Source organism: Haliaeetus leucocephalus, unplaced genomic scaffold, assembly GCF_000737465.1.
Source record: "Haliaeetus leucocephalus isolate CR32 unplaced genomic scaffold, Haliaeetus_leucocephalus-4.0 Scaffold173, whole genome shotgun sequence".
Classification (NCBI taxonomy): domain Eukaryota; kingdom Metazoa; phylum Chordata; class Aves; order Accipitriformes; family Accipitridae; genus Haliaeetus; species Haliaeetus leucocephalus.
In genome coordinates, this window is record NW_010972609.1 from 9793168 (window position 1) to 9805289 (window position 12122).

The following is a 12122-nucleotide window of genomic DNA, read 5'->3' on the forward strand; positions in this document are numbered from 1 at the left end:
GTGCTGTTCACTTTGAATATGGTAATCCACAACTGTCATGTAATTATTTCAAGCATTTTGCTTAACATAAGCTTTGAAGTCCAATTGCGAGGTCTGATATCAAGAATGTATTAGTGGTAGAAATATGTATTTTTAATTTTTGTTAGTTGTTAGATAGTGATTAATACTCTTGTTCAAGGGTCGTTATGCTGGTAAACACATAGATCAAGTGATTCTTGGAGGCACTATGCTACTCTATAGTTTGAGGGCACACCTAAATCCTCTAATATTTCTAAGTACATTTGGGCTACTTTATTTTTGTAAAAAAGTCTGAATAAACTACTACCATGTTCATGGCTTATACTTTTTCTCAAAATAAGAGTTGCAATGTTACATAGACAGTAGCACCCCTCTCATTTCTGCTACAGAATAGCTGCTATTTGCAACCTCATTACAGTATTTTTCTGTAATGAATTTTGAGCATCTTTTGGATTTAATTTTAATACTTCAATTTTGTTTTTAACAGTTGAGAAATTTTGACATTTTGTAGCTTTATAGCTGCACAAACTTCCATGTTTGTGGAAGCGTGTGTTTTTCTCAACCTCTCTGTCGATTCTTTGTTTACTTTCCTTCTCAACTGTCCTGCACAGGGTACTGGACAATCACCTTCCAAATGGGTTTATTCCTAAACAAAAATGTCAACAGGACTGATTGTGGGTTTGGTTTGGTTTGGTTTGCCCTTTTTTTTTTTTTTAACAGATCTCATAGAGGAGTACAAATGTTAGATCTATAAATATTTATTTATACTTGTTTATTAAATTTTTCTTAGAATTCCAATGATTATCTTTTATGTCAAGCTTGGGAGATGCTTCTGTGGTTACACACTGTGCCTGTAAAATTAGCACATCGATGCTTTGTTTACAATATTGTAACTTTTACTGTTGACAATACCTGTTTATATGAATAACCTAAATGCGGAGGGGGAGAAGGCAACAGGAGATGTGTGAAATTTGTAAACTGTAACTTTTAGGTTTCATGAAACTGTCAAATACTTGAAACACAAAAACCTGATTTTCCTTATAACTGTGTCCTATATATATAACACCCTCACTACAATTGTTATGATGTCAGTTTATTCTATATTTCAAAGCTATTCTATATAGTCTCTGTTTCAGATGCTGTACTGCTGAACTTGCATCTGCCATGGAAATGCAAACTGCCAGATACCTGCCATTCCCTGGGTCACCAAGCTTCAAAAGTTATTGCAGTGCAGGGGGGAAGAGGGAGAGTTGAACAGACAACATGACTACATAAGCTTTTTTCAGGGGAAAAAAGAATTATATGGCTATTCGTTAGAGACACATTTCTCATTATGTGTTGTCCACTAGCCTTCTTTAAGTGTTAGCTATGCATTTATTCTTTCCAAAATATTTTTGGTCTTGTTTTCCTTGGAATAAAAATTATGCTGTTATTCTGGTCGTCAGCCAAGTATCCTTCCCCCTTCTTCCCTGCCCTCTCTTCATTCCCTCCCAGTAGCCTTTGAACTTGTCCAACTTGTTGATTTTGGCAAGAGAGGATCTCAAAGGTATTATGTTTCCTACAAGTGAAAATCAGTGGTGTGGTAGGAGAGAAGAGACTCAGCTTAGTGCTGCTGGGGGAAAGGCTCCACTGTGAGCTGAAATTGTCATTGATTCTGTTTGATCTGCCAGCTGGCAACCTGGCATGTGTGAAGCTTAAAACCAGGCATAGCAAATGCTGTCTCTTGTCCCTCCGGAGTGCAGGAGACTAGGAGACAAATGAACTTGTTATGAGGGAGATAAGACACAAAATCATTAAAATAAAATACCTGAAGAACAGGTTTTGTTAGCTCAGCTGCATAGAAACAACTTGTTTCTTAATGTAGAGAGGCATAGGTTACAAAACTGACTGTCTGTGCACTGAAATCTTAACTTTTTTTTGGAAAACTTTTGCAAATGTGTGTGAAACAGATCATGAAAGCTACATGCTGATAACTGTCCTGTGCTTTCACACTAAGTTCTAATAGTTGGTGGGAGTCCATATGTTTGTCTTCTTTCCAAAGCACTGAAGAGCACTGTTAGATTGTAAAACAGACCCTCATCTATTTTGCAGATTTTTCCATCAGGGCTGCAATGCCTAAAGGGAAAAGATCTGAGGTTTCTGCAGTCGTTGGGAACAGGCTATAGACTCTACTCAGTCTGCTCTTCAGGCATGTCAGTCAGGCTCATGGGAATGTTGTTAGTGGACAGGTTCTTCCCATGGTGAATAAATGTCAGCTGTCTGAGTAGAGGCAGCCATTCTAATTAGTCTCTCTTTATGCAACAGAGGTTTTGAAGCTCAGCCAGGGAGAATAAGGTAATATTCAGAGACAGCAGCCCGCATCTGCTTTCTTGTCATTTGAAGAAGACAGCTGAATCAGCTCAAGAATCTGTTCCCTGAAAATTTCCTTGCATCTGAAGTGGTTTCTCCACTAATGATGTCCCTTTGTGCATATACAAGGTCAATATGCAAGCTCTAAGGTTGATAGAACTCCAGGAGTTCCACATCATGGACATGGCTCACTTGCACTTGCTCCTTTAGGTACCCTTTTAATCACCTGTCATAGATTTGTTTTTTTCTTGAAAATATACAGCAAAATACTGGACTCTTTCTCTGAAGATTACTCAGAGTATGCAAATACTGGGTTTATGGATTAGATTGTGTACTTCTCCCCCTGCCCTTGATTTCATGGGTTTTTGCAGAACATTGGGAAAACCAGCAACACTAAACACATGCTCACAAAACCCAGAGATGGTGATCCTATTAAGGAGCCCCCCCTCTGGCTTCCTTCAGCTTGCTTCAGAAATTTCTAGAGACCCTTTTTGTTGAAGTTAACTTCAGTAAAAAATGGCAGAATAAGATCTCAATTGTTCTTAATCAAACTGACTACATACGTTATTTCTGTTAGCCACTGCTTAGTTATTCTGTGATTATTTGAAAGAAATTAACCTGTGGTAACATCCTGTTTTCTTTCTTAGCTTGATCATCTGTTTGGAAGGAGTTGTTTGTTTTGCTTAAACAAACAGAAAAACCCCTTTTCTGTCTAGATAACATTAAATTTGTTTCTTTTTTTGTTTAAAACAGAAAGCTCATGCCTACAGCATTCCAACCATTAGCCTGCTGAATTTTCACTATTCTTTCTTCACCTGTGCTACAGGGCATTATGCTGACCATGACAGTTGCAGACCTTAAATTCCTCTGATAGGTAATATCTGGCTTTCTGGTTGCATTTTAGATTTTACTTCTGTTATTTGAAACAGTTGGACTAATTTCTCATTTGTGGGTCTCATTCAGTGAAGTTAATAGGAGTCTTGTGCATGTAAGAGTTATGTAGGTCTGCTACTTTTTATTCTGACATTTTTTAAATATTTCAGGGGTTTTTTTGTTGATTAATGTGTATATTCACTATTTGCTAGTTTTTAAACTAATTTTAATTAAATTGTTCATAAAAAATAGTATAAAAGTTGTAGATGAGAAGATATGGGATACCAAGACAACATTTATATAACACCAATTTCTGTGTTCGTACACTCTTCTATTGAAGACAACAGTGATAGCTTACTGTCTGTGAAAAAATTAATCCTTTGCAGTCCAGATCAGAAACTGAAGTTAATGAACTAAAAGATAAAAATAAGTGTTGGATTGTCTAATATCCAAAAGCTATATTTTTGTCTGTAACTATCAAACATAATTCCCACTGAGTTCAATGTTCTGCCTAGATGGGTGTTCAGGGATGGAAGTTACATCATAAAACTCAGTATGTTACTGTGCATTCTTGCTAACTGGAAGTGCAATATGGTTTGGGTATGTGACAAAAGTGAGATTTAGTGCAGAAGTGCAGAAGACCAGACAGCTACTGTTAGGTAACATGATGAGTTCTACTATAGTGAATTTAATAATTAGGATGCATCCTGAAGCAGTATTACACAATACCAACCTCTGATAAACAGTCTAGGTGAAGAAGTAAGATACAGTGACCGGTTTCACTTAAGTGCGTTGGGGAATGATCATTTCTTCTTCACAGTGGTAAATCTTACCTATATTAGCAAGTGTTTATTTGAAAAAGCTGAATAATTATGTTGCTAGTATTTTGAATGCCCTGAGGTTCTTAAGTAGATCTTTTGAAAAACAACCCCCCCCAAAACTCAACTTTCCCAAAATATTTGCAGAATATAGTGAAAGATGTATTGTTATATAGTGAAAATATACAGTGAAGAACCAGATCTCTTGAATAGTTCAGAACTGAACTGTTGCATCCCTTGCTTTCTTAAACACACAATTCTAGTATTTTCTGCTGCATTTGTGCTATGAAATAATGATTTAAACTGGTGAATTTTCAACGTTCCTCTCAGTTATAAATATTGAGTAATGTACCAATGTAAAGGATATTCAGCATGTTTTCAGTATACTCCCTAAGGAATATTAACCCATCATAGCAAGGGTTACAACTGTGTAGCTTTGTGAAAGTCAATTGAACAAATAATTTCTGCATGTCTTTGCTGAATAAATTGACTAGAAAAGTTATGTGACTTACTAATGCCTGATTTTTGGCTTGGTATAGTTGCAGAAATACAAATGAAGACAGAGTATGAGCCTGATGAGTAAACTAAATAAAATTCTATTATTCCACTCTGCTGCAAAAATTGAAGAAGAAACTGTAATTTTAAATACCAAAACCACTAATATTGTGTAAGTGGTTACTCTGTTATTGAATATTCATGAAGCTCTGTACTACAATGTTCAGTTAGGGTATTGGTTGTAATAAAACAAGCTATGTGATTGAAGTTTGCTTTTTGCTTCAACTTAGTTCAAAAGTGTGCTTAATGTGCATTTAGAATTGAAGTGGGTTTTTTTCATGTGTGTGATAGAACAGTGTGGTACCATTCACTTAGGCTGTCAAATGATTTGTTATGGAAAGTATTGTAGTTGCCCATTTGTTTATCTTCTAGATTCTGTTGTTTCTTAAGAAAATCATTTCTGACTTAACTGGATAATGACAATTTTGGAAAAAAAAAAAAAAAAAGCTGGCTCTGACTTTAAATTTAAATATTTTCATTAACAAAAACACAAAAATGGCATGTTCAGTTAGTAACTTTATCCTCTTCGCTCTGTAAAAATATTTTTTTTTTTCTCCAAGAGGGTTAAAAACAAAACATTTGGAGGGAACACTTAGAAATGAATTTGTGGGTTGCCATTAAGCGCCATGGAAATTAAAATAAACATTGTTCTAACTAAGAAACATTAACAACAAAAAAGTTTGTGTTGGAAAAAAATCTTTACATGCCTTAGAAACACGCTCAACACAGTTTGACATCATCTTATTTACACAGATCAAAGTAACATTGGTATTAATTTATCTTTAGATAGATTTAAATTTTTTTTTTCATAGATACATTATCTATCTTGTTTGTTAAGCTAGTTTGGCAAGTGTTACTTGTTCATAGTCAGTTGTTACGTATTATAAGTAAGAAATAAAGGAAGGATGTGAAAAAAATTAATGGAACATACATTAAGTGTTTATAGAAAACCTAGTAACTCTAGTTCTAGCTTTCTCATTTCTTTAAATTTGTGAGGGAAAACTACTGGGAAGATCAATTCCTAATGACTGCAGCCTTGGATTTGGATAGAAGAGAAGACTAATAAAGAGAAGATTTTAATTCTTAAGAAATTAATTTCTCAGCCAATAAAATTAAAAATTAAAAGGGTAGAACCTATCTCTCTTTAGCCCACTATTCCTTCCCTTGTCCTGAGCAATCTATTTGGAAGGTAATCTGAAGTAAATCACTTCAGAAATTTCTATATAACATAAAAAAGGTTAATTTTAGCCTAATGAAGTTTGTCTCCCTGGGCTTCTCTTAGAGTCAGCTGAGAAGAGAGAGGTTCCTCCAGAGTGCAACTCAGAGAGCCTAAATTAAGTTCCTCATTTTAGGGCAGGAACTTAAGTTGACTTAAAAACAAACAAAAAACCAAACCAAACCAACAAACAGAAAACTTAGGGAGACAAATGGCCTTAGGCTAAAGTGAATCTCCCTGAAAGGTCCCCTTTATACATATTCTCATGCCTCTCAGTCTGTTGAAGGCATGTGGTATTAAAATAGCTCTTTTATTGAAGATGATGTACAGAATGGAATAAGTCTATGCTTCTTTTCTTCTCTTGCTCCTTCCCCCGCAGAGAACATCAAATTTGGTGTTACTGGATTTGGTAGAAACATTTGAAAGAAATCTTAGATCAGTATTTTGCAACTGTATCCAGCCATATCCAAACTGGTGAATCTTTGAATGAAAACAGCATTTTCAATTGACAAGTAAAAGCAAATATCTGTGTTTTCTGTAAGGAAAAAAAAAAAAACAACCCTAAACACTTCCTTAGCTTATCAAGTTTTGCTTTCTTTATATCAACCCTAATAACTATAATAGGACTAATGTAAAGCTAGTGTTCACTACAGTTTAACTGAATTAATAAAGAGATACAAGTAAACTGGAGAAAGTCTCATAATCGTTACCAAAACACAATTTCTAAGGCAAAACTGCAAACATGAGAGCTTAATGGGGAAGAGGGATACTGAGACGAGAATTTGACTTTCGTATGTTGGAAAAACTGTTTCTTTTTAAAAGTTCTCTAATGCTTTTTTTATGTGCGAAAGCAAAAAAAAGTTACAAACCCCTCTTCTTTTTCCTTGAAGAAATTGTCATTGTAGTGATAGAACAAACAGATTATATTTTGCTCCTACTTTGTAGCAAATGTGTGTGGATATATTTTGTTTATCTAAAGTTCTCAATCCCAATGACTTCTAATTGGAAGAAAATATACCTTTTTATATGCTTGATACTAAAGCGTTATGTTTGTATCACAGAAGCTTTGAACTTGGAGTACATATGTGATAAAGATGATGACTAACATTTCATAACAGTTACTCCCTGGGCCAAAGAAAAGAACTGGAATAAAATCTTTTAAATAAGAAAAGGCATACCTGTAAAACTGACTATGAAAGCAATCACACAAGGTAGACTGAAATTACGTATGTTTCCCTTACAATAAATCTGTTGCTTTAATGATGTATAAAAAAATATTTTGTAGTGTAATTAAATGGAATTGTTCTTAAGACAATTTCTCTTTATAGCCAAGAAGAGGAAATATGGTAAAACTCTATTGGAAGCAAATATTTTTTTAATGTATTAGTGACATAAAGCTATTCTCTGTCCTCAGACGTTAACTTGTAATTTCTGTTTTGAGAATGCATGTGCAAAAAAGGTAAACAAACCCAGTCTTAGCTCATTTATCAGTATTATGTTAGGAGTGCTACAGTTTTGTGGGACAGATTGTAGCTGCTGAGAAATTTATACTTTGAGTGCCACAAAGGTATAATTCAACCTGCGTTTGACCTACCTCAGTTGAAGAGGCAGTGAACTGGAAGAGCGTATTCCTGTCCAAACCAATTCTGCATGAATACTAACTGTTATTCCACTTTCTCGCTCCTCTTCCATGATAAATTTTAAAACCTTTATCACCAGGATTAAAAAGATTTGTTTGGTTACTTTCTCAAAATAAAGCTTTACTTAGTTTCATGAGCTGTTTCAGGTGTGGCTACCAGTATGCACTGTGCTATGTAGCTGAAGAAGATGGTCTGCAAGATAACAAGGGACATACTAGACAATAGAACCCAAGTATATGGTAAAAGCATGGAAAATTACATAATTTTCTAGAAAACATGATGTTTCATGTAAAATTATTAGGTTGAAAAGGAGGCAGTATTGCAGCTCCTTACTAGTCTGTTATCAAGAGATGACATTTTCTCCAAAATGACATGGGTCATATCCTGAGTAGTCAAGCAAAGCTATTGTGATGTCAGTGGGTAAGAATTTTGGCTTTTTTATTTTAGAAATTATGAATTGCTTTAAGTTCCTTAACATACAGTTATTGTGTTTATATTGAGACATTCCCCATCCACCACCCCAAAAGACAGATGCTTGCTACTTTCTGAGTAACTGTCTTCTGGGTGAAGGTAATCATGTAATATGTATTCAGAGACTGTGAATGAAGCATAATATCTCTTCAAAAATGAGTCATTCCCTGCTTGGTATCATGTTCCTTTGCTTGTCTGTACTCCCAGGATTTGATGTTAGTAAGCTTTCCTTGCTTAGTCCTGTCCTGCAGGCCTTACAACAGGAGGATAAGATGTGGCCCCCTAAGGTTAAAGGCATAATATTTAACTTAGTGTTGCAGCATTCCAGCACAAGGGAAACTTGGAAGTTTAGAGGCAAACAAAATGTACAGTCTGTCACTTCAAAGCCTTACTTTAATGAGTAGAAGCTTTGATTGTGCTTTTTATTACTGGAAAAGAAAGTAGGTTGCTTACAAAGTTTGGTAGACAAGAATTCAGTTTGTCTGCTTTGATCTTACGCAGGGACTGTTAGCTGTCTATGTACAGTTAGCCTATGATGTAGAATCTAGCAATAGCTAGTGAAAAGTTATAATGTTACATATTATCTCTTTGTTGTTAAAGCAATCTAATTGTGGAATTTCTCTTATAGATTCAGCTTACTAGGTATACAAGGGAAATATTACTTACAGTGTGAAATAACTTCTAGAGCTCTAAAATCATGTGGCTGATATATAGTATTTCTAATTTTTTTTTTTTTAAATTTGAATATCTGAGGGGGGAAGGCCATCCATCGTATCTGAGACCAATTTTTTTTTTTTTTAATGTTTCCTTGCCTACTGAGACCTGACTTTTATACTGGCTGAACTAGAAAGAAATATTAATTAGAGAAAGAGAAGAGATACTTCCAGCCTCTATCTCAGGAAGTTTGATTTATTCCTTTGCACTCTACTAGTATAGATTCTGTGGGAGAAAAACAGTGGGAGTTGAAAGAGTGTCTTAAAACATTCCCCCAGCTTGTACTGCTGATTTGAGAAGAGATTATTTTCATGTTTTTTCTGACTCAGCCACACGTGAGGCATTGGGAGCAGGAGTGTAGGCAGCACTGTGCAACAGAATGTATGTGATAGGTAAGGGGTTGGCAAAGGAAGAAACTGATAGGCTAAGATAATAAGAAGGAAAAAAGGTGGAGAATGGCAATAATCCTTTGTAATTGAGAGGTGTGTAAATGATCATGCTAGTCTCAGTTTCTTGATCTGCTGGGGAAGAAGATTCTATACTGGTTTGCACCTGTGATACCGATTTGCACCTGTGTCTTCTATTAAATAGTATTGCAGTCAAATGGAATTTACTTCATACAGCTAGAAAATTGGGAATGTCATTTAGTGTGTGTGCGAGCAAATGTGTGTATGTATGTGTAAGACCGCAAAGTTTGAAAAGTGCTAGCTCACTGTCTTTTCTCCTGTGAAATCCTGTACTTCTTGTATGATGAATCTTAAAGAACTGAAAATACTTTCAGTGGCCTGCCATCCAAATAGCCTCTTAAAAATGTCTGAAGTTTGTTTATATGCAAGAATCTGAAATGTGACAAAGCAGGGAGATGCCAGGCATTCTTCAGACTGAGATATGTTTACTTCTTCAAGAAGGCTACTTAGGACTCCAGCACAGTACCATTCTATGGCAGCAGGATCTTAGTCCTGGCTGTGGTCTTAACATGTACTGTCTTGTATTGACTAGAAAAATGTAAGGAAAAAGAAAAAGTATTTTTTCTCCCATTACTTTCATCTCTCTGTTGTTCTATCCATCCCTTCCTTCAGTATTGCTAATTACTCATAATGGGCATAAAGGCAATTTTCCTTTGTTCACTTTCTCAAAATCAGTTTCTTTCAGAAGTTGAACCTGCTTCCACCGGTGAACATTAGAACTGCATATCCAGATCATGCAAACCATTCACCTAATCCCACATGAGGATCATGTTTACATTATGCCAAAAGCAGGAACATTTTTTAACCCTCACTTTTTTCAACCATCTGCAGGTTAGGGCTTTCCAGATCCAGAGGCTGTGTAACTACCACTGTACCTCTCCTCTGAATGCATCTAATCCCATTTTGAACTCACTCAAATGCTCCAATTCTTTTACAACTTCCTGTGATAACAAATTCAATTATTTAATTATATACTGTTGTGAAGGAGCTTCTTTTGTACTTAATCTATTGCCTAATAACTGCTTTTGGCAGTTGTCCTCATCGTTGTGTACTGTGAGGAATTGTGAGCAGATAATTAATAGGCCACCTTCTCCAGTCTGATCATGATTTTTTAAAATTGCTAACCTGTTTCTATCCAGAAGTGTCCCTTTTTCAAGTTGAAGTGCTCTAGTCTTTTTGTGTGAAAACCATTTGCAATTTCTGACCATTCTTTCTTCTATGTACCCTTTGTATTGATGTTACTTTTTTTTCTTTTTGAGATGTGACTAGAACTGTTTTGAAGATTTGGGCATAATATGCTCATAATCTATGTTGTTCTCAATTCTTTCCTACTAATTCTTAACATTTTTGCCTTTTGGGCTGCTGCTGAATGCTGTATTCGGAGAACTATCCAAAATGAATCAGATGTCTTTCCTGACTGGTAAAACATAATGATGGGCTCTGATTTAGCTAAGTATATTTTACAGTTATTTTTCCCCATGTGCATTGATCTGCATTTTTCAGCAGTGTATTTCACCTGCCATTTTATCATTCACATTCTCAATATCCCATAAACAGCCTTGGCTGGCTTTAGATCTGATTACCCCATCTCACCTTTAATCAGCTATACACACCCTCTTTTCCAGATTCTTCATAACTGTGTTGAACACCACAGTCCCTGTGGGAGTGTAATCTCTGTAGCAGAAAAGCAGTCCTGTAACACCTACTCTTTATTTTCTTCCTTAAATTACAAGAGGTCTTTCCTTCTTGTGCTGTGAGAGCAGAGTTTCCTTAAGATGTTTGGTAGAGAACTTTGTCAAAACCTCTCTTTGAAAATACATATTGTCTGTATTAAAATGCTTGTTGACTTCTGTAAAGAAATTTAATGAAATAGCAAAGTTTGGAATGCTGTATAGCCCTGTGTTAATTTATCATTCTCATATCTGCATCTATTCAGTAATAAAATATTACATTAATTTCTTATGTAGGACAGTTATCTTAAAGTTAGGAACTAGGATGAAAACATTAAGTGATAATAAAATTATAAAGCAATCAGTCCTCAAACAAGAGATTTGTTGTGTTTTGGCAGAATAGCAAAGCACTTCAAGGTCAACATGAAAATATTGAAGGAGATGTTCGGAAAGAGTGAGCATCATTCATTGCTTTTTGCCTTTATCTCAGTCTCTTTAAGTTTTTTTTTACTCACCCTGCATTACCTCAGGTAGTTAATGTGCAGCTTTTTGTCTCAGCATTTGCCAGAATGTTCTTCAGAGGCATTCTAAAACCCCAAAACTTTGATTAATAATAAAACTTTTGAATCATTGGTATTTCAGCATTTCTTCTATTTTAGATTAATCTTACCTGTGTAGTTCTATGGTATTGTTAAAATTACAATGACTTGGTATACCTTCTTTTAAGACACATTTTCTAAATATTTTCCCTGGTCTTTTATTTTTTATTTCATAACATATTAGAATCATTGAATCTTTTTCTTTCCATAACTTTTTACAACTGTTTTAAATTTAAAGTAGCCACATTCCATTACTTTAATATAACTTTTAGTTTATTCAATATAAGGAAAAAATAAAAAATGTTAAGACAATAAATCTTAATGTATACAGACTATATACTTATTGTATACAAATTGTTTATAAGTAGGCAAATACAGAATACCATTATATATAAAGTTATAAAATGAGCATAATTAGATACACATCACAATTTCTTAAGGAAGTAACAACAATAGCAATATTGAATTCTAGCATAGCTGATAAAGTGCTATGAAACAGGGCTAAGAGAGACGAGTTCTGGTAGATTTAGCTCAGTATCAAGATGTAAATGCTGCTCTTCCTACCCCTCATTGTCACCTTGCTCCTCTGCCAGAAGTTATCAAACTTTTAGCAGCTACAATGGAACAGGACACATCATACAACCTCCGTCATTAGCAGCTTGAGCTAAACTGCTGGTTATAAACTGAGATGACTGAAAGGCAAGTATGTGCCTTATTCACTTGCTCTTACTA

The 12122-nt window shown here is 35.0% G+C and overlaps 1 protein-coding gene across 1 annotated transcript in view; it reads left to right on the top strand.

The window, feature by feature from the left end:
• The first annotated feature begins 3172 nt into the window (after positions 1–3172).
• Positions 3173–12122, top strand: part of MRVI1 (murine retrovirus integration site 1 homolog) — a 66849-nt gene continuing 57899 nt past the window's right edge. The window contains exon 1 of the mRNA XM_010563790.1: positions 3173–3241. The gene's annotated coding sequence lies outside the window, so the exon portion shown is untranslated. The remainder of the gene's footprint in view (positions 3242–12122) is intronic.